Raw genomic sequence first — 21,217 nt, forward strand, 5'->3', positions numbered from 1 at the left:
AGTAGTTGTGGCTCACGGGTCTAGTTGCTCTGCGGCATGTGGGATCCTCCCAGACCAGGGCTTGAACTCGTGTCCCCTGCATTGGCAGGCAGATTCTCAACCACTGCGCCACCAGGGAAGCCCAGTATATGGTATTTTTGTTATAGCAGCCCGAAAGGACTAAGACACAGGTGCTTTAATGTAATTGATCATTTTGTTGCCACAAACGTGAAAACAGTCAAGAGGAATATCTGGGACGTATGCCGTTTGTTTGGCCCAGTGTCCCCTGAGGCTGAGCTGTCTTTCTGCTCCCTGGCATTTCAATCACTTTAATCATCTGATTTTGCACACACGCGTTCCAGTTTTACACATAAAGTCCCTAAAGAGAAAACAAAACCAAATTAAAAGTTTGCTTAAGCAAATTGATCCTATAAAATCCTTTCAGAGTAAAAGCTGATGAAACAAATGTGTCTAGCGCTAGGGTGTTCAGGGCTAAGCAGGGCAAAAGTCCAAGAAGGAAAAAGACCTCCAACAAAGGAAGCCCACGTGAGTAATTAGGCACGCAGGGAAGGAAGCTCAGATTGCAACTCCAAAGCTGGGCTTTTGTGCCAGTAGGAGTGCCTTCAGAGCGGCGGGATGAGTTAATTTCCAGGCCACCTTTTACAAATGGGCACCTCTTCAGTTTGCCTTCACTCAAAACCCCCAACAACAAACCACCACTTCCCACACAAAAGAGAAAAGCAAAACAAATCCTTGATGTGCACTCTTGTCTGACAACTAAACAAGATGCCACAGCAATGACCCAGATGGAAGTTACACCTAGGCTGGGAGTTCTATGTGGGATGAAATACTTGCCTAATTAATTCAACAAACAAACTGCCAATGGAGGGCAAGACACCAGGCTAGGGGGAAAGAAGCCATGCTAGGGGCTATGAGGGATTCAAAGAGAAGACACCCAACTTTGTGGTTCAGGAGTTTTTATTCCTGACATATGCAAATACCACCCTGGCACAAAATGCAAGGTAGTAAGCTCAACAAGAGAGATGCAAGGTCATGTGCTACGGGAGCTACTGGGTGATTCTATCCCACCGAAAGAATGAGAGATTGCTTCAGTGAAGGGTGGGCATCTGAAGTGAGCTTTGAAGGGTGGGTAATATTGAACCCAGGGAAAGTTGGAGAAAAGGGCACTCCAAGCTGAATAAACCTGTCACTACAGATGGACAGTATGTTTTAGTTCAGCTGTGGCCCGAAGACAATGTAGTAGGCATTACAATGGGAAAAGTCAGTTAGTGCCAGATCGCAGAGAGCAAAAGAGTTGGGCAAGGTTGTCTTTCTGTAGGCAATGGGGAGTTACAGAGTGTTCAGGAGCAGAGCATGGCATGTTTGAAGCTGTGCTTTAGGAAGCCAGAAACAACGAGTCACACGACACAACGTGAGGGGAGACTGAAGGTCACATGACCAGTTAAAAAGCTATTATGATATTTCAGATAAAATATAGTAAAGTCCTTACTAGAATTATGAGAATGAAAGTGAGTAGGAGGGTGGGTTTGAAATTTAAGTAAAAACATGGAATTGACAGAATGTGGCAAATTGCCAGAAAGCAGAGAAAAAAGTTCACCGGGGGGTTTCCTCTATAATGTGAGTTTCTGAAAGGACGGAGTACCTCCCAGCCAACAGGTTTTGTGTTCATGAAAATCAAACTGTTCTAATGAATGTCTTTCCTGTTAAATGAGTTAACTGAAGCCCCTTGTGAGTCTGCGATCTCCGTCGGCGTACACAACAGGCAGCTTTGGAGGATTGCTGGCTCGCTCTTTCTCCGGCAAGCTGTCATTGAGGAGGTTGACAATGGCGCTGGTCTTGGCGACACTGGATATCCATCCATGGGAACCTGGACTGGGACCAGCCAGCCTCTTAACTTCCAACACGCTTCATTATTAATCACATTCTGCTTTAATATTTGCTCAGCTCTTTTGAAGGCGGTCTCAAAGAGAATGTCAAACAGCATTCCAGAAAGGATGTGTTTGTGTGTGTGTGTGTGTGTGTGTGTGTGTTCACCTAGAAAATGAAGTCCCAGCTCTTCAGCTGGAAGAACTAGGGTCCCCTGACGCTCTTAGTATTGAGAGTCACAAGGAAGTGGGAAATTCCAGGAGGGAAGAGAGTTAGGCTCTGGGAGGTCCTGTTCACCAGGAAAGAATTTTTCCAGGGCTAGATTTTACTATCCTGAGCCTTAATTTTACTAAAGAAAAGGACTTTTCCTTACAAAAGTCCATACAATCTGGTCTTTGCTACCGTCCCAATATCATTCCTGCCACTGGCCCATAAATACCTTGAATTCTGGCCACACTGAATCAAGGTCTCAGAATATGATACACTGGCTCAGCATCTTTGTGCCTTGCAGCTGTTGTTTCCCCTACCCGGAATGACCCCCTTCCTTTATTCAAGAGCCAGTGGGAAAATTACCTCCTTGGTTGCCATTAAGACCCGAAGCCTGGTCTGCAGACTGCTACAGAAGGCTCACCACCTGTGCTACGGTTACTGTTACCCTTACCTGCCCTGCGTGCTGCCTTCCCTCAGGGCTGGGCTACCCCTTCTTTGTCTCTGGATCTCTGGCCTAGCCCGGAGATTGCACGTGGAAGGAATAAAACCTTTGAAGTAGCTAACGTTCATCAACAGTAAAACAGGCTAGTGTCTTACTAGTGGATTATTCTTCTCTTGGTATATCTGTTCTAATTTGTTAAAATGTCTGTGGCTTTTCTTTTTATTAGAGGTTGACCTATTTGGCGCATTCCCTGGTCTTCATCCAGCCCCTCTGCTGAATTAGATTTCTCCGTGTAGAAATCTAATTCAGCGGCGAGTATGGCCTTTTGCTGGTAAGGTCAAGAAGCCACTGGAATGAGATCAAGGAAGAGAAAAGGTTATTATAAGGACATGGCTATTTTACAGCATCCAAGGGTAGAAAACAATTTATGGCCGGCTCCCTGCGAGCTAGAACCTGGAACTGGGAAACCATCCGGTTCAGAACCCCTTCACCAGGCCTTTACTGAGTGCCCACCATGCCAGCTGCTGTTCTTGGGGTGGGGGCATCAGCATGAAAGGGCCAGAAAAGTCCCTCTGGTCTGGAAGCTTGCATCCTAGAAGCAGGGGTGGTGGACAACACACATGTAAGCGAATGACAATTTTAGAAGATGGTGTTTTGAAAAATATAAAGGAAGATTATGGTGTGATAATGAGAAACTGGGTGCTCTTGCAGATTGGATGGCTGGGAAAGTTGTCTTCGAGTGGGTGACATTTGAGGGGGTATCGGAAAGATACAAGGGAGGCGGATCTGGGCAGGGGTCTCGGACAGGAATGCACTTGATGTATTCAGAGAACAGAAAGCAAACCCGTGAGGCTTTAGGCCTCTTAGAGGGTCACACAACTCTGGTCTCTGTTTCTCTCTTTGCAGTTGCTTGTCCTTTTGTGCCCTGGGATGAGCATGGTGGTCAGCATTGGCCGTGTATCATACGTTCCAGCTCCGTCCACTTCTACCCACACTTCTTTCAGGAGAGAGAATCTAACTGGCCCAGGTAATCTCCCTCAGCACAGAATCCTTCACGGCAGGCCAGAAACCTAGAAGGCATTCTTGGTGCAATCCTCTCCTTCTTGTCCTGGAGGAAACCCCTTCCTAAGACTTCTCTGTTCTTCCTCTAAATGCCTCCTTAATCTTTTCACTTGTCTCCATCTCCTCTGCCATCACCCACCCAGCCCAACTCAAAATCATCTCCCGCCTGATCTACTGCATTGATACACGCATGAGTCTTCCTGTTTCCAACTTGCTCACCCCAAATCCGTTCTCCATAAACTAGAGTGATCTTCAAAACATTGCTAATTGGGGAGATAGCCTCATTCATGTGGTCATGCCTGTTAGAAGCTTTGGGGTGGGGACTTCCCTGGTGGTCCAGTGGTTAAGACTTTGCCTTCCAATGCAGGGGGTGCTGGTTCGATTCCTGGTCGGGGAGCTAAGATCCCACATGCCTCGTGGCCAAAAAATAAAATAAACCCAAAACATAAAAAACAGAAACAATAAAAAAAAAAAAAAAAAAGAAGCTTTGGGGTGGATTTTTTCAGACTCTAGTATCTCCTTGCTGGGAAATTTGATGCACTTCCGGGTTCTCAGGGTTCTTTGGTTCTGGGAATGGTTTGGAGGCAGAAACATTGAGAAGCACCCTTCTAGCCCAACATTTTAAGACTCACTGCCAGCTCCCTCTTGTTACTGTAGCCTTGATCTTGTCCCCTGTTCTAAGAACAGCATTCTTCCTCTCCCAGAGCTTCCTCACATCTGCCCTCACTTCCTTTGTGGACGATTCATTGGCACTGCCATTATTAGCCATTGACCATGGTTGAGGGTGTTGACGAGAGATCTTGTTCTGCCCACTAGAATAGGTTCTTCCCAGGAGCTGCATCTGTACCTGATGTTGCCTGATTTAGCAAATAAAGATAGAGGATGCCCAGTTAATTTGAATTTTAGATAAATGCAAAGAATAAATGTTTTGGTATAGGTATGTCCCAAATATTTCACGTCCTGTATTTTATCTGGTAACTCTACCCTGTCCTTTGCCTGGAGTCCTCCCCACCCCACTGAGCAGAGTTTTTCTCCCACCTCTACCCCTGCCTAAGCTGCCCTGTCTGGCCACTGTAAACGAGCCTACATCTGGGTATTTCCTGTCATCTGTGCCTGTCTAGCAAAGCAAGGTATGCTCTCAGAGTGATGGTGAGGCAACAGTGGGAGGCTGCTGGGCATCTTTGCTTCGACGTGCTGTGTGCCTCATCCACGAAGAGCCTGTCTGGTCACAACACCCATGGCTTTGATGGCACAGAGTTCTTCATTTATAATCTTCAAAAGACCTAGTCACAAGGAGGGCCTTTCAAATCATTTTACTATTATAATGATGTGTACAGCACGTGGTTTCCCTTTGATACCAATTCTAGTCTCTCACTCCAAAAGTATTTCAGCATTAGAATCACTTAGAACCTTTGATCAATGAGCTTTACTGAACCATCTAATTCAAACTTATGAAATTCTTTACTGGGAATAAGGGCAGCCTTCAATACTCTCATTTTATAGACGAGGAAACTAGAAACAAATCATTTCCATTCTGCTAAGAGCTAATTTGCAACTGTGTCAGGGATCAATAAGTAAATGAACTATGAATTTAAAACATAATGTTGGAACTGGTTTCTATTCGGACACATTTTTGCCGCTGGAATGAGCTAAGCTGTGAGTGTGGAGAAGGTCTGATGCCAGGGATACCTGAAAAGAGGTGTGAGCCTCTATTAATGACCCAAGAAAAGGAAGTAACATCTTTACACTAACTCTGAATACAACATTTTTGAACACAGCCCCAAATTAATTTATTTAAAACAAAACTTATTTAAACCAGATTAAAGCACATCAAAAGTTTAATAGAATCTGGTCGATATCAAATTATACTTTTGGCTGAGGTATCATGTCGGATCTCTCCATAGAGAGCTCTTGGCAAGGAACTGTGATGTATTTGCTTGTTTAACTCTCTGTTTCCCTGCCATTTTTCCCACTGGCAAATAATATGTATATATTCTTAATTGGGCTGCACAATAAACACCAGGGGCTAAGAAATGTTAAATAGGACAGTGCTTCTCAATCCTATCTACTTTTGCCTGTATTCTCCAGGATTCTTACAGGATACACTTCTCTAATTAGCAGCAAATTCCTCACACTGATGTTGATATGTCAGATAGCTCAGTGGTTAAATACATCGTCACTTCCAATTATTGACAATAATTTTCGCAATACCTGGATAAAGAGCAAGGTAATTTCAAAATTCATCCTATCTTTGTGGAATGGATTGCAGTGAAAAGTTAGTCCTCCTTCAGCCCTATCAGCAATAATGGATCTGTTTGGCATTGGTAAGAAAGCTAGCTAGAGCCATTTGGGTATCCATAGTCTTTTGTCAACCAACACATTACACAACGTGCTCATTTCAAGTTAGGTGACATTCTTGTTGTTTGCTGCATCTTTTATTTCTCCCAGAGATTCACAATGATGAAGGAGTTCCTATACAGAGCTCATTTCAAGTTAGGTGACATTCTTGTCATTTGGTTGGATCTTTATCTCTCTAAGAGATTCACTCTGATGAAGGAATTGAGAATGTTAATTGGGCATCTCTTGGAGCCTTTGAAACAAATATGATTTAAACTGTCCTGTATGGCCACAGGTTTTTTAGTCCAAGGGACCCAAATACCTTCTTCGAGCAAGGATGTCCATACCACTTACAGGCAGTGTGTAAAGGAGTGTGTTTTTCTCTACTTGCAAGGATACGATAGTCAATATTTGCCTTTTAGAACAGATTTGCCTAGTGTCCTGGTTGAGGGGGTGGTATTGGGAGGAGACGAATTTGTGAGTTCTGAATTTTTAGCTCCTGTAGCCTCTGAAGGATGTTTGGTTTTTTGTTGTTGTTGTTTTCGTTTTTCCCCAAGACTTCTAAATGGCTGGAACTGGGCTTTTCCAATAATTTTGAAACTATCCATGAAGAAAATTAATTTTAAAATAGACAACAGAAGTATTTTTTTACATGTGTTTCGAATGTGTTGATATTACCTCATTAAACAAGGTCAGAACATGACTAGGAGGCAGGGGTCAAAGGAGATATACTTAATGAGGTTGTAACTGGAGAAGACTGAAGTTTGTTTTTTTTTCTCTGTTTATTTCTAAACTCATAGCTTAATGGGATAAAACATATTTGAGCTCAAGCTCTCATAATTTAAGGAAATTTCTTAGTGTGTAGTGCTGAAGAGTCTAGTAATTTGGCTACTAAATAACTGTGTGACCTTGGACAGAGTGTGTAATAAAGATTAGCTATTATTATGATTTATAATTGAAAAAGAAATAAGGACTTGGGTAGACAAATTCCAAATTATAGAACAGGAAAATTTTTATATAAATATTTCAGTCGAGATATCTTGTTTATTTTACATATTAGGGATTTGATGATAATATATAGAATGTATATTATCTTGAGGATATTTGTTGCATTTTGTTAAACCTGGAAATTTTATCTTTTATCAAAATGAAATTATTATGAATGCTGATGTAATTGAAAATTTTCATTTATTTTGCTATTTTAAAATGGATCAAAATATCTCTTTGATTTTGATAATAATTTTATAACCAGTTCAGGGGTGAAGAGAATTAAAATTTGATGGCTCAGACACAGTGCCAATCAGTTTATTTAAAGGAAGATGAAAAGATTTGTTATGACTAACCAGACAAATAAAGACTAACCAGAATTGAAGGTTAAGAGAAAAAGTGACAGATTTGACAAAGTATAATAAAAATAATAGTTAAAATTTATTCAGCATTGTATATGATCAGGCATCATAATTAGAATTTTTCATACATTCATTTATCTCATTCTCAGAACAACTCAATGAGGTAAGTACCATTGCGACGCCCATTTAGCAGATGTGGAAACTGAGGACCAGATGTATTAAACTGCTTTCCTGGGTCATGTAGCTAATAAACAGTAGAGCTGGGATTCAGGCCCAGGTAATCTAACTTTGGCGTCTGTGGTAAAATCTTTCTAAACTATAAGCAAATGAGCTACTATTTGTCTACGACATTTTTCTATAAGTTTAACATTTTCAATAGGTTGAAAACACTTAACATAAATTGCTATATTATGGCACATGTATGAATTGGAAAGCATTAATGAGCTAATTACATTTTGTTTTAACCAAAAGTTAACTTTGGGTTTCTTGATGATTTTTAGCATAAACACTAGTTCTAAAACGGAGCTGTCCAATGTGTCACATGTGTAATTTAAAAGCTTTTAGTAAGCATGTTAAAGTGAAAAGAAACTGTGATAATTTTATTAATATATTTTATTTAACCCAATATATTAAAAATATTATTTCATCATGTGATCAATATAAGGATTATTAATGAGATATTATACCTTTTGCGGGGTTATTGTTCCAAGTCTTTGAAATCTGGTGTGTATTTTGCACATACCGAACATGTCAGTTTGGACTGGCCCCATTTCAAGTGTTAAGTAGCCACATGGGGCTAGTGGCTACTGATTTGGATGGCGCACCTCTAGAAGATCTTTTTAGGAAAGTAAGTTCATTATTTTACATACTTCAAAAATGGTGAGAATAAGAAAGGCCAGTCATGCATCCATACAATAATTTTCTCGGCTGTACTACCTTCATTTCCAACTTAACTCATTGGATTAATGGCCGCCACTTAACTTGTTCAAATGATATCTCCTGGCAGGTAAGGCGACAAATTTTAAATGGATGGTTTCCTTACAATCTTGTAATTTTGTCTGAGAGCTAGAATGGGGTAGACCTTAAGATAAAACTAAATCTCCTTGGGAAAAGCGAATGTCTACAAGAATACCTCACAGAATAAGGGAGAACCAGGTCACGAAGGAATTCACTACGTGTGGGCCCAACGTGGGCTTTCCCAAGCCTTCAGCATCCGGGGTTAGGGGTGGCCAACTCAACAGCCGTTCCCTGTTCTGTATTTAGTTCTCAACCAGGCAGCAATGCATAGGTCAACAAACACTTATTAAGGGTCTTTTGATTCTTCATTGAAAAATTACTAATACTTGCTCACTGAAAAAAAAAATCAGACCAAATCGAATTGCATATAATTCTTCAATTCTTAAACTGTAGTTTCAGTGGTAATCACTATTAACAATTAGGTGTGTATTTCCCCAGACCTTTGTCTATATGTCTATGTCTATGTTTCTATCTACCTAGAAATTTCTTGTACAGAAATGGGATCACCCCATTTATATTGTTCTGAAGCTCCTCTTTTTTATTTAATAAGAAATCAGTATCTTTTTATGTATTTTATATATTTTGTTCTTTTTAATGGCTGCATAGTATTACACGGTATGAGTGTGCCAAATTTATTTAAGCACATCACTACTGATGGACATACAAGTTGTTTCAAATTCTTGCTATTACATAATTGCTGCAATGCACACCGTTGTACATCTATCATTATACACTTGTGTATCTCTGCATGACAAATTTCTGAGAATCGAGATAGCTGGGTGAAAGGGATGCACATTTAAAATTTTGACAAATACTATCAAACTGCTTTTCAGCCTGTGGGAAAGACCTCGTCGCTTGACTTCATCTGGAAGTACCAATGTTCCCAGTACAGGAAAATGGCCAACCATTCTGAGGAACAAGCTGTTTCTATTCTCCACCATAAAATGAATCTTCTATTTTCATTAATTAATATGTGTAGCTTCAATTGGTAATAACATTGTTCTGCTTTAGGGCTTCTCAGATGGGTAGCAAACCCAGAAAACATCAGCTACCCTGGGGTTTTGTTATAAGTTATTGACATTCCTTTGGTGATTCACAAGTGCCAGGAAATAAATGCCATGCTCCCTGGGGTCTAAACGAAGACGTTGTACGTTTTGGGTTCAGTAACTGATCTTTCAAGAAAACATAGTATGGGGTGATGACTCACCCCGTGGTAGCTGTCCTCCAGCTCTTGTCCTTTGGAGGAAGCATTACTGTGGGTGTGCTAGTACTTTTCCCTCCCTCACCAAGTATTTCCTTAGGAGAGGATGCCTAGCATGTGCCAAGGTTGGCCTCACCCTTATCTTCTCCGGAGCACGGTGGCCTGCAGCGCACGGTCCGGGCTTGGCAGAGAGAAAGCCAGCGCTCAAGGTAGACGCTTCGCAGTCACCGCCAGTGGTTGAGCAGTGGCAGCCGCGGAGATTCACAACGCAGCCTCAAAGTTGAGTTTCAGCGTGTAAGGTTACAAGCGTATCCTGTGTTGACGATAAAACCTGAAGCCCCCTTCCCCCTCTTTCCTACTGGGGCCCTCCACCTCTGGAGTGAGCCCAGACCCGCTGAGGCGAAGCTGGGTAAGAGAGGGAGGCGGCGGCGGCGGCACGGTGCGTCTTGGCAGCTCCGAGGTTGCTGCGGCAGCGGCCACAGGAGCACCAGGACCAGTTGCTGCACACTTCGTCAGTTCGCACTGCTTTCTTCTCTCTTCAGTGCATTTCCATTTTGAGGGTACAGCTCCAAAGGAGAAAGGTGTGGAGGGGGCTTTGGAATGTCCAGTGTGGGAAGCCAAAGGGGGTGCCCACTACGAGGCAAAGAGGAATTGGCCCTGGCCCCGCTTCCCCTCTTGCTGGGGCGAGACCGACGCTTTGGCGACGGAGCCTGAGAGAGGGGTGTGTTTGTGGTGGTGGCGGCTCCTTGGGGGTCCTTGTCCCCTCGCAGCAGCCAGACTGCTGAGGAGAAGGGCAAGGGTCCCGGCGGCGGCCCGGCGGGTCCCGGACCCCGGGCGCCGGGGGGGTCCCCACTGGGCCTGGGGGCCCCGGCGGTTGCCATGGTGACGCAGGGTCGGTGGCTCCGCGCAGTGGAAACAAAGCCGCCCGCCTGCCCGCCCGCTCCTCGCCCGAGCTCCTCCTCCGCCGGCGCCTCCCTCCCCTCCCAGGCGCCGCCGCCGCCGCCGGAGCGGCTCCCGGCCCCGCGCCCGCCGCCGCCGCCACCGCCACGGCCGCCGCCGCCACGGGCCAGGTAAGGCGAGCGCGCCCGCCGCGCGGAGGGCTCGGGCCGGGCGCCGGCGGTGGGGGTCCGCCCGCTGAGGGGAGCGGGCGCCGGGGCCCGGCTGCACCGGAGTCCCCGAGGGGCGCGTCTCCACCGGAGACGGTCTCCCCGGCCGCCCCGCAACCTCGGAGGGCGCCCGGGGCACGGCGGCGGCGGCGGGCGGCAAACTTCGCGGTCGGCGCAGGGCCCGAGCCTCCTCCCGGCGCGACGGCCCTGCCGGTCTCGGCTCCGCTCGACGGCGTACGAGGCGCGGGGCTGCCCGGAGACGGCCCGGCGCGCGGGTGAGGCTGTGCGGGGAGGCGGGGGTGGTACCTGCCTGCGTTATCCTTTCTCTCTCTCCCCCTCCCTCTCGGCGTGTTATCGAGGCTTGTAGAAAAAAAAAAAGATATGAAAATATTTACCTCTGGACTTTCATGTTTCCTAGTTGATTCTCTTTGAGGACGGGATGGTGCTAGGGTCTCCAAGGGAACAAACGAGACTTTTTTTTTTTTTTTTAAACCATCTCTGAAAAGTGAGCCCAGGCTTCCATGCCTGGGACGGGAGCATTTTGAGGTGCTTCTGAAGTTCGTTTGGATTTTGAACATAACCGCCTTTATCTTTGGAAGGTGTGACTAAATGGGAAAGGTAGCCCGGGTTTCCCATCCAGCAATACCAGCGTTAATAGGATCAATACTTTGTAGATTAGATACTTGGCACCGATGTCATTGCTGCTGTTTCTGGAAGGTATTGTGTTCGTGCTTTAAGGAACTGGAAAATGCCTTGCGTTTCTATGTGTGAGGAAGCAAACCAAAGCACCTCTGAGGGCAGGTATCTGGGCGGTGTTTGCATCTGTTTCTGAGTGTGAGGAAGAGGGTTACGATGGCCTTGCTAAGGGCATTCAGGTACTGGATGGGGAATTGCTCAAGTTATGGGTAACCTCTTTTCTCAACGGCCCCAAGCCTCGCCATCATTTCGTGATATTTAGTTTGTTGCAGACACAAAGAATGGATTAAAAATAGGATTGTGAAGACTGTTTCGTAGCTACTTAGGTATCATCTTAGGTGTACTCATGTGAAAGACGGAAAACAGTTTTCATTTTTAGAAATATAGCTGATCAATTCAGAAGGAAATAATGTACTTGTTAATATTTTTTAATTTGGGGAGAAATGTCACATTGATAACTGGAAAATAATTCAACTTATTAAATTGTATACCCAACTTAGTAAAATAATTTATAAGTTGGAAGAGGTCAGTTAGAGAACATTACATGGAAAGCAAGAAATTATATTTTTGCTAAAAGGTAGTTAACGAGAAGAAATCATTGGCAGCGATCATTTTGAATTGCAGTTAAGTTGATTAGAATTACGGATGTTAAAGCTACTTGAGGTTTCAGACATAAAGTGATATTCCTCTTCCCTCTTTTGGGATTTCAACACCTGTTAGCTAGCTGATTACTAGGTTTCTGAGTCTGTTCATATTTGCTAGTAATTTTTAAAATTTATTTATTTATTTATTATTTTTGGCTGCGTTGGGTCTTCGTTGCTGCGAGCGGGCTTTCTCTAGTTGCGGCGAGTGGGGGCTACTCTTCGTTGTGGTGCAAGGGCTTCTCACTGCAGTGGCTTCTCTTGTTGTGGAGCACAGGCTCTAGGCACACGGGCTTCAGCAGTTGTGGCACGCGGGCTCAGTAGTTGTGGCTCGCGGGCTCTACAGCGCAGGCTCAGTAGTTGTGGAGCACGGGTTTAGTTGCTCCACGGCATGTGGGATCTTCCCAGACCAGGGATCGAACCCGTGTCCCCTGCATTGGCAGGCGGATTCTTAATCACTGCACCACCAGGGAAGCCCTTTGCTAGTAATTTCAAGTCATGTCACTTCATTAGAAGATTGTATTGGAAACTAAGGAATTGAGTTACAGCAACAATTTACAGATTATTTCACAATTGGGTTTGTTGTTAAACTGAATTTTACCTGTAGAGTGATTCACAGATGTTCTGCTAAATACTCTTTGATGATGGTAATGAAATGGGACATTGATTAAAATGAAGTCTATCTGTTTTCAGAAGATAACCAGGAGAGAAAAATAAGTATTTTCTCATTTAAGCATGAAAGGCAACCAGGATATTGAATCCTGGTCCTGTTATATAGACAGAATATAGTTTCATGTTTTGTAGCAAAAATAATAATTTTTGTGTTCTTTCTAAGGCACCAAGAGTACAGCTTTATTTACATCTCTGTTAGCAAATCCAACATTCAAGTGAAAGTATTCTGGACCTGCTTTTCAGCCACGTGGGCCCCTCACTATGAGTTCTAGCCTGTGGCACTTAGTTTGTATTCTGAAGAAAGGAGATAGCCAGTGTTAATTCAGCACAATAAGGGCTCATGTTTTGCCTTTGCTGCTAGCTCACACAAGGCACAGGATTCAAAATAGTTTGGCATCTTTAAGGCTGTATCGCTTTCTGCCAAAAAACTAAAGTCAGTAAACATCAGCAATAAACAGGCATGTATTGCAAGCACCGCTTTGTTCTAGTGGTTTATTTACACAAGCTCTGAAGCAGGAAATGAAGCTTTTGTCAGTGAAGTGAAAAACAGCAATTTGGCATGCTTATGTATGTTACTAGCATCATGAGGTATGTGCAGAACCAAATAATGAAAGCAAAAAGTGCTGTGATATCCACAGTACCTTCTTAGGAAATGCAAATGGGAGTGTGGTGTACCTCCGTGGTTGAGACTGGCCACCTGGTGGAAGTAGGGAACAGCACACAGCATCCTCAGGTGTAAAATAGCAGTTGTCACTCTCCCTCATTCACAGTAATAGGAGTCTTCTGCAATTCTAGGCTTCAGAGTCTTAAAATTAGAAAAGTCTTAATTTTGTAAAATTATTTTATAATTTTGTAAAGTCATAGTTTTATAAAGTCTTAATTTAATGATTAAAAAAAAAAACCTGGTCCTAATTTTTGGTTTACATTGTAAAATTTGGTCTGATAATTAAAACCACAGCCATCGTTCTACCTGAAGAATTACGTAACTTGACTTACCAAGCAGGTCCAAAGAGATAAAAAGAGCCAAGGCATGTTCTTGTTTAAGTAGGATTAACCTTGTACTTGTGCCATTGAAAGTCATTTGTTTGTAACCATATGAGCCTGCATGGACAGTATTAGGCCACTGAAGCCTTTGTTGGCGGTTTCTGGGTCAGTGTTCTCTAGCAATTTCTAGCACTGTGGTAATGTGATGACTGCTTGGTAATTTAGCACGTTGTACAATGTGTTGTAGCGTTTGTAAAAGCACATTTCTGAAAAAGTGATAGTTTTTTAAAAATGATTTCTTCATTACCAAGACACTTAGGTTTGGATTTGTGGCTGGGGAGAGTAATGTTAGCCCCGTGACCTCGAGGAAAAAATGCTATAAATGTAAGGTATTGTCAACTGACCTGCTGTGCGTGGTGGGTATTGATCATGACCATTGTGCTGAGAAAAGGCATGGGAAACCCACGCTGGTGGTGATATGAAGGGGTGTTTCATGCCGTGGATTATTAGTAGGGATTGACGGAGGTTGAAAAACATTTGTGGGCCCATACTTCATTTTTTTGTGCCCTCAGTTAAAATGAGGATAAGCTCTCTTAAGCCATTTTAGAAACCACTTTACAAAATGGGAAACACATATATTTATACAGTCTAGCACAGAATTGGAGTGTTATAAACATAGTTCGAGGTCAGTGATTGATTTCCATATGTGCCAGTTCTTTGTAGCAATTATATAGTTTCGGACATCCATCAGCAAATGTTTATCAAGTGTTTCCTTCTCTTTATTCCGTATCACTTGATAAAGTCACCTGAGCTCTTATGGTTGAAGACTTACTTGTTTTCCAACTGTTATGATTATTCTTTTATTGTATGTGTAACTCATTACATACAATACCCAAATATTCTCCATTGGCCTAGTTTTCAGCCTTCCTTTTCTTATGGGGAAAAGTTACCAGTTAATTCTTAATGCTATTTAAGTAATTTTATATCCCCAGGGCTTTTAGAAAATATGAGTTGGTTAATTTGTTATTCAATAAGAAAAATATTAGAAACTTAGTTTATAATGGTGTGTATTTTTAAAAAACCCACAACACATGTTATAATCCTTAATTTCACATTTTGGACATGTACAGAGGTTGCATGGTGGATAGGAAAATTTGGGATCCTGTTAGGTGACCAAGTGCTCATTTCCCTAACTGCCTGGATCTAGATCTCTGCTTCTTTACTTCATAATCAGTTGAAATGAAAGCCAAAGACCCTCAAAGTGGAGGCTTCAGTGAGTTAAAAAGTGTTAGAAAGGGAGATTAATATACACTGAGACCCCGCCGGGCTTGGAGTGAAGGGGAGGGGAGGAAAAAGATGGATGGCACTGATCATCTCTTCAACACCTTATGGTTCAAGATCCTGAAGCAATTCCCCACGGGCTGTTTACATGGTTTCCAGAGACTCCTGCAACAGAGATGCTGATCTGGTCACTTATCCCCGCTTTTTCTCCCGACTGAGTAAAAAGTGACTCCCCTGAATTGTGGTGCAAGTGCACTTTGAATATTATAAGCCACAAATTAGGGCATAAGAATAAAGATTTTTGACACAGATATATTATATAATCTAATTGGTCAGGGAGAACAGTTAGATAATCAAGACAGTAATGGAGCTCTAAAATAAAACTGTGTGTTTGTCCCACATATTTGAGGTGTTCAAACGAGAGATTGTTGCTCTGAGTATCAGTCCATTATGAACTGTCTTCCCTCTATGATAACCAAAGCTGTTCAAGGGAGACATGGCATCTTACACAATTTTATCACTACGTGTTGTGTCAGGCATAGTTGTATTGAAGAATAGATGCTTACTCAGACTCTTGAGTGGGAAACCTCTAATGAAAGGTTTCTGTGTGGTCTTATCTGGCATTTCGTCTTGTTTCATATAGTTTCCTCCGACCCTGGTTAGTATGATTGCGGTTCCATCTTTTTTCTATCAATCAAACCCTTGCTAGTGCTTCCTAATAGAAGCTGTGTTCTAAACACTTTACAAATATTAATTTATTTAATCCTCTTAAGAACTCTATGAAGTAGGTACTACTGTGATTCCCCATTTTCAGAAGGAGGAAACTGATGTGATCTTTCTCTGTTATATTAACCTACAGGTACACAAAATGTACCAGATTCCTGGCTTCTTTATGTCAAGGAATGCAGCAAGCTTTGCTTTTTAATTCACTGAAATAAAGGCACTAATCGTTATGGCACTTGGGCTTTTTTCTTAGTTTAATGAAAAGAAACAAAACCTAAAGTCATAAAACGAGAATCATTTCTTCATAGTGTATTGTGACATATGCCAGTGTTTTCTATACTTAAAAAAACTAGAATAGGCTAATTTATAGAAAAGATACTTTTGAAGGTAGTTGTTCTTTCACTTATTATTTGTATTCATATATTGAAAGAATATATATTCCCTACGGTGTTAGCCTTGCTATATACATGTAAATATATCTTTTATATGTGTCTATTTTGCATTGCCTTATGTAGACTATCATCAGTCTAGGCTCACCTTTTAAAAAAAATTGAAGTACAGTTGATTTACAATATTATATTAGTTTCAGGAAGGCAGCATAGTGATTCAGTATTTTTGCAGATTATACTCCATTATAAGTTATTACAAGATAATGACTATAATCCCCTTTGCTGTAGGCTCATCTGTTCTTTTCTCAGTAGCTCTAACCTGTCCTGAGGACCAGGACTCCTTCTCACTCATTCTCTTCCAAGAGAACTCTGTGTATACCATCTTTTTTTTTTCTTTAACAATTTAGCATGTTGTTTGAAAATACATGTATCTGTTTTTTGTGCTAGACTGTAAACTTCTTAAGAACAAGAACTGTGTCTTACTCATTTCCAAAGATAAGATAGGTACAAATGTGCTTTTCTTATTTGAATACTTAAAAGATTTTTAATGTGATATAAACTTATCATTTTTAAATCTAGTTCCAAAGTCAGTATTGAGGGCCTTAAAATGTCAATATTAGGGTCTTAGGAAAGTGACTCAAATTTCTTAGAGTAGTATTACTTCAGTTATCCAAGTTTCAAAATGTATCCTTAGGGCACTATAAAATTACTTTGAGCTTTTAGTTATTTGAAGTACGACATTAGAAATCAAATACCACAATTTCATTTTCAATTTATTTGGATTCCTGAAGGTCATATCTTAAAAGGTTATATATAAAAAGCATAAAAAACACTAGCTAGCTTAATTTTATACTAGCAGTTATGCATAAACTTTTGATTATTCTAGTCAAAGAGAGCAAAAAATGGATCTTTAAAAATCATTTAAGTTTGTCTTTATAATGCTTTTCGTATTTTACCTTCTAACCCCTCTCCCCCTTCTAAGCTCATGTTCTCACTGTCTCCATAGAAGAGTGATTAAGTGTTTTAATTTCAGGGGCCTTTTCTTATTTAAGCTATATGAAAAATAAGATTAAATAAGAGACAGGTGTCCACAAAAGCAAGTAATGAAATATAGTTCTGTAGGTTCTTTTAATAATAAATATTGTAATAGCTATCATTTATTGATCACTTACCTGGTACCCGGTAGTCTATTAAGTATGCTACACAAACTGTCTTTTTGATCTTCACAATAACTCTTGTTTCCTCATGTGTAAAATGCTAATAAATAGCTTATCCAAGATCGCACAGAGTCGGTACATTTAAAAACATGATTTGCGTGATAAATCACAATCTGAAGTTGACTATGATTGCTTTGTTAATTACCAGCCAACAAAGAAGGCCTTCCTGCTGCAGTGAAGATGCTTTTCAATTATGTATGCTTTGGAAAGAGTGGCAGTTGAGAACTGCCTGGTGGGGCAGATTCAGGATGGTGGGTGTGGTCAACTTCGAGAGGGGAGATGGTTCTCAGGAGGTAACCCAAACCATATGTCCTTGTTTATGTTCATTGCTGCAGACTCCAGGTGGGGTTTTTGTGTAGAAGGAGGGGGAGAATGTTTCCCCTGAAACCTATTTTTAGAATTAAAAACAAAATGAAAAGGAATTACCTTCTCTCTCCTGAATTTGTTTTATTTTGTACTGTGCCCTGGATTCAGAATTAACCCCCAAAAGGGCCATATGAGATGTTATAGGATGAAAAGAAATGCAATGAAAAGTCACCCAATAAATGTCACATCCCTCAGGCTGGATTTCTTGAGGGTCAGAGCAATATGTTCTCTGTCACTGCGGGAGAGTTCCTTGTCTTAGGAAGCTGGAAGCCTGGGGTATGGGGATCAGAATGAAGTCAGAAGCCTTGAAAACTGTTCTCATTTGGATCACTCCCTTGTACATCACGGTTTTTTCCTGGAATTCCTACTGCAAACCTTTCTTGATAGCTACTGGGAAAAAAGAGGCATGAGAGACTTTTAGTTAAAATCTTAACAGCATGTGAAAGCTCACTTTTTGGAACAATTAGTTATTTTTGTCGATGTGAGCTTTTTTTCAGGTTCAAGGGCAATCTGAGAGTCAGTAAAGCACAGTGGTTAAGAGCATGCATTTTGAAGCCAGGCAGCCTGTATTTGAATGCTGGCTGTGCTACCATCTAGCTGTATGACCTTGGGGCAGCTACTTAATCGTGCTGTGCCATCATTTCTTGACTATGAAATGGGGAGAATAATATTACTTACTTCATTGGGTTGTGAGGATTAAGCGAATAAATATTTGTAAAGTCTTAATTATTAGCTGTTAAGAGTATGTTTTGTCTACAGAAAGGACAACTGATATTTGATGTTTTTACAGGTAAAAATAAAAATCGAGTTTCCTTTAGGCCTGTAAGTTCCAACTTACTTATCTTCTTATTCTGCTTGTAAATCTGGTAAATGTGAGCCATCACCTTCACTTTTTCTGTGATGAAACTTTAGTTCAAATCAAACAGATTGAGTGCCTTAAACTATCAGTCTCATTGATAAACTTCGTTAAATTTAAACCCTTAAATATTTTCAATTGTGTATATAAATTTAATATATTTGATTTTCTTTTTAAACAAATCAGATGCTTAGTGGGCAAATGTATGACTCACATGAATGAAACCTTTCCAAATACTTAGCTCAAGTTCCTTTGACTGTTCCATCACTTACAGAATTAATATTTTATAGACATAGCCAAATCCTCTTAAACATTTCAATCTAAATAAATCATATGCCTAAATATAGCACACATTTTAAACGAGAATCACAGGGCTAATCTGTCAGTTTATGTCAGATTCTTTTAAACACTAAAAACATAATAATTATGCACAAACTGTTCCAATTAATATAAAACATATTTCTAAACTTTTCTAAAAAGTATTAACGTGAGTCTGATTTGCTTCATCATATCTATATTTAATTCTAAACCTTCTCTAGATTGGAAAGGCACTTACCCATTGGAAAGAAGTTTATTATCTCGGGTAAGCTGGAGGTACCATTTTAGGTGAACTTTCGTTATCATACCATTCCACATTGATTTCAAGTTACTGCTTGACTGTTTTTCATTAAAATATGGCTCCTTATTGATCACAGACCTAAGGCTTAGATGCTGCACTTGGGCTACATACATCCTGGATAGTTCTTCCTGTGACCTTGAATGACAGGCTTCACCCTCTTTTGTAGTCACCATGACAACAGGTGACTCCAAATCGTGCTCTTCAGATAGTTCTGGTGTTTTAATCCTTAGACCAGTGCCGTCCAATATGTAATTTTAAGTTTCAGGTAGCCATATTAAAAAAGTAAAAAGTGATTTTTTTTTTAAATTAATTAATTTTTTTTGGCTGTGTTGGGTCTTCGTTTCTGTGCAAGGGCTTTCTCTAGTTGTGGCAAGTGGGGGCCACTCTTCATCGCGGTGCGTGGGCCTCTCACTGTCGCGGCCTCTCTTGTTGCGGAGCACAGGCTCCAGACGCACAGGCTCAGTAGTTGTGGCTCACGGGCCCAGTTGCTCCGCGGCATGTGGGATCTTCCCAGACCAGAGCTCGAACCCGTGTCCCCTGCATTAGCAGGCAGATTCTCAACCACTGCGCCACCAGGGAAGCCTAAAAAGTGATTTTAATAGTAGATTTTACTTAACCCAACATATGCAAAATATCATTGTAATTTCAACATGTAACAATATAAAAATTATTAACAAGATTTTTGACATGCTTTTTAATTTTTTCATGAAATCTGGCATGTATTTTACACTTACACAATTTCTCAATTTAGATGCTATATTTCCACCAGTTGCAATGAAGTGTAGTCCTGCCCAAATGGTAAAGTTGTAGTTTATGGAAAAATATTTGACATTGCTTCAATTTCTAAATTTAAATTAATTAAAATTAAATAAAATTAAAATTTCTTTTCCATAGTTGCGCTAGCCGTATTTCACATGCTCAGTAGCCAAATGTGGCTTGTGGTTAACCATATTGACGAGTGCAGCCCCAGACTGGATTCAGATTTGCTTCTCACCTAATTTTTCTGTCAGCTCCAGACTAAGCCCCACTGCTGTTTCAGATATCTTCTTCTACTCAGTTGGATTCCTCATTTCTCCAGCTCACAGTAATTTTAATGGCATCCGATTGGCTTGAAAGGCATTTTAGTGTCATTTCATTAAAGCCCAATTTCAACTCTGTTCTGTTTTTACAACTGGTTTCTCAGACAGTTTTTTCATTTGTTCATTTACAGCAGTAGTAGTAGTTTCAAAGGAGATGCACTGTTTCATCATACGTAGTTTGCCATGTAGAGAGAAATGTTAAGACTTAAGTGTAACCCATGTGTGAGCCCAAGTGGCTGATTCTGGCAACCCTCCTCCTTTTTTCTGTCAGCTCACTCTCCTGCCATCCTCAACAACCATCTCTCATCTTCTTCTCTCCCCTCAAACATGTGCCCCCTCTTGCCTCCTTGCCCTCTGCCGATGACCTTGCTTCTAGAGAACTTCCACAGGCTTCTACCACTGCGTCTTCAATCTCACCTGCTGCTTCTTTTTTTTTTTTTAATTAATTAATTAATTTTTATTTTTGGCTGTGTTGGGTCTTCGTTTCTGTGCAAGGGCTTTCTCTAGTTGTGGCAAGCGGGGCCACTCTTCATCGCGATGTGCGGGCCTCTCATTATCGCGGCCTCTCTTGTTGCGGAGCACAGGCTCCAGACGTGCAGGCTCAGTAGTTGTGGCTCACGGGCCTAGTTGCTCCGCGGCATGTGGGATCTTCCCAGACCAGGGCTCGAACCCGTGTCCCCTGCATTGGCAGGCGGATTCTTAACCACTGTGCCACCAGGGAAGCCCAGTCTCACCTGCTTCTGAATGCACACCTACTACCATCTCCCCGAGGGACCCCAAGTGGCTGAGCTCCTATCTAAACCCTCCTCCTCCACTTGTGTGTTGTGTACCTTCCCCTCTTGCCCACTCACAGATAATGGTCTTTTTCTCTGTCATCAGTTTCCCCCCACTATTGGATAATTTCCATCAGTTTATATACTGTAATATTATAAACTTTAATAATTTAAGCTCACCTTAAAAAAACCCCACAAACACAATACTTCCTTAACCCCTACATTTTTCTTCAGCTTCAACACCATTTCTCTGCTCTCGTTTATAGCAAAATGTCCTGTAAGAGTTGCTCTTTGCTGCTTCTCTCCTCCCATCCTTGAATCTATCCCAGTT

The 21,217-nt window shown here is 41.5% G+C and overlaps 1 protein-coding gene across 1 annotated transcript in view; it reads left to right on the forward strand.

Moving 5' to 3' along the window:
- The first annotated feature begins 10,604 nt into the window (after positions 1-10,604).
- Positions 10,605-21,217, forward strand: part of RNF182 (ring finger protein 182) — a 65,707-nt gene continuing 55,094 nt past the window's right edge. Inside the window, exon 1 of the mRNA XM_036867760.1 lies at positions 10,605-10,865. The gene's annotated coding sequence lies outside the window, so the exon portion shown is untranslated. The remainder of the gene's footprint in view (positions 10,866-21,217) is intronic.

Source organism: Balaenoptera musculus, chromosome 11 (genome assembly GCF_009873245.2).
Source record: "Balaenoptera musculus isolate JJ_BM4_2016_0621 chromosome 11, mBalMus1.pri.v3, whole genome shotgun sequence".
Classification (NCBI taxonomy): Eukaryota; Metazoa; Chordata; class Mammalia; order Artiodactyla; family Balaenopteridae; genus Balaenoptera; species Balaenoptera musculus.